This window comes from Ovis canadensis, chromosome 3 (assembly GCF_042477335.2).
Source record: "Ovis canadensis isolate MfBH-ARS-UI-01 breed Bighorn chromosome 3, ARS-UI_OviCan_v2, whole genome shotgun sequence".
In the NCBI taxonomy this organism is placed as follows: Eukaryota; Metazoa; Chordata; class Mammalia; order Artiodactyla; family Bovidae; genus Ovis; species Ovis canadensis.
In genome coordinates this window covers 143,942,049-143,943,988 of record NC_091247.1, presented here as the reverse complement: position 1 = coordinate 143,943,988, position 1,940 = coordinate 143,942,049, and positions in this window count along the sequence as shown.

Genomic DNA, 1,940 nt, shown 5'->3' with positions numbered 1-1,940 from the left:
ATTTATGAGGGGTCTGCCCAAAAGACCTAATCGCTTCCTTGAAGGCCCCACATCCAGACACCATCACACTGGGGATTAGGTTCCTATATATGAATTTCGGGAGGGCACAAGCGTTCAATCTATAGCAATGGGATTTTATTGATGATGGATCCTGAATTCCAGAGATCACGGTGGAAGAAGTTAGAAGTTGTTTTGAGGGTTAGAGTCTGATTCAAATTAGGCAATGTAGAAGACAGTAATAGGGTAAGAATCTCTATGGTGAGGGGTGATCAGGAGGCCAAGTATTCTTGTGGCCAGTGTTATAAGTAGAGATATGGGACATGATGGAATTAATACTCTCAGGGGGAGGTGTATAGTCAGTTGTTATAACAGTCATCTTGTCTGTGGTGAGGTGAGGTTTAAGGGTTGGCTTGGGATGAGTAGATGAAGTGTCTGTGATAGAATGAAAGTCTCACTAGAAGTTTGCTGCACTTGTATACCATCTTTCAATCGTGTTGTGAACAGAGTTAAGGCCAGAGGGGCTGTCTTTCCAGAAGTGCCAGAGCTCCGAGGTCTCTTAAATCATGCTTGGCAATAGTGGTGGTGGTGTGAAGGATTAAGGAGTTCTGTGGCTTAACCTTAAATCTTACTTTCCTTGATATTGAGGGGAGGGAAGGAGTAGCCTTATAAGGAGGTAACAGTTTCTTGTGTACTCTTTGTTGTTGTTGTTGATTTTATTTTTAAGTTTCTGATGTGGACCATTTTTAAAGTCTGGTGTGCTGCAGTCCTTGGGGTCGCAGAGTCAGACATGACTTAGCAACAGAACAGCATCATTTCTTAAAGTCTTTATTGAATTTGTTGCAATAGTGCTTTTGTTTTATGTTTTATTTTTTTTGGCCATGAGGCTTGTGGGATCTTAGCTTCCCTACCAGGGATGGAATCCACACCCCCTGCTTTGGAAGACGTGGTCTTAACCACTGGACAGCCAGTTAAGTCGCTCTTGTGTACTCTTTAAATGGGAAAATTTTAATATGAAAGACAGTGCTAAATTGAATAGTGGGCATAGAGTCGTGCTGGAAATAGCGCTAAACTAAGAAGTAAAAGATTTGTTTTTAGTTTTGGCTTTGCCTCTAGGTGACAGATCAATCAACTTGATATAATGTCATTCATTCTTCTTTTCCTTGAAAGCTGTTGTGAGGACTAAATTAAGTAATAATATAGGCACATGGTGTAAAACTTTTAAAACGCTTGTAAGCAAGATGTTGGCAATTGATGTTACCTGGCAGAAGTAATTTGTAGTCAGTGCAAATAGTGAACCAAGTGCCAGCAGCTGTCAGTTAGTGACAGCTGGTGTTGCATTCAGGGTAACACTAGATGTTTTTATAAGATTTGAAGTTTTTTTGGTGGTAGGACACAACTCAGAGACAGACAAGTGAAAGGCAGAACTCCTTGTTACTTATAGCTATAGACCAGAGAAGGCTGTCACACAGGGTCACACAGGAATTTTACCCAGGGACAGGTAACAGTAAGCTGGAACTGTAGGAAATGCTTGTGGAGTCCTAACTAACTGCTAGACTGCCAGGGAATTCCAGCACTGTGAAATATCATGTTATACTCAGACAACTTCAAAGTGGTGTAATCTCAAATTGTCATTATTTTATAGTACAAAAACTTAATTCTAAACAGATTACTCATTGACATAGGATGGTATCTTAATTTAGTTCTCTGTTGCTTTTTTCATTGAAGACTAGTTGATTTAAAATATTATATTAGTTTCAGGTATACAACAATGACTGAATATTTTTATAGATGAAACCCCATTTTAAGTAATTATAATATATTGGTTATATTCCCGGTACTGTACTGTGTCCATATTGCCTATTTATTTGATGCCTCCTAGTTCATGCCTCTTAATCCCATTCCCCATCATGGCTCTCCTCTCACTGCTGTCACCACTGGTA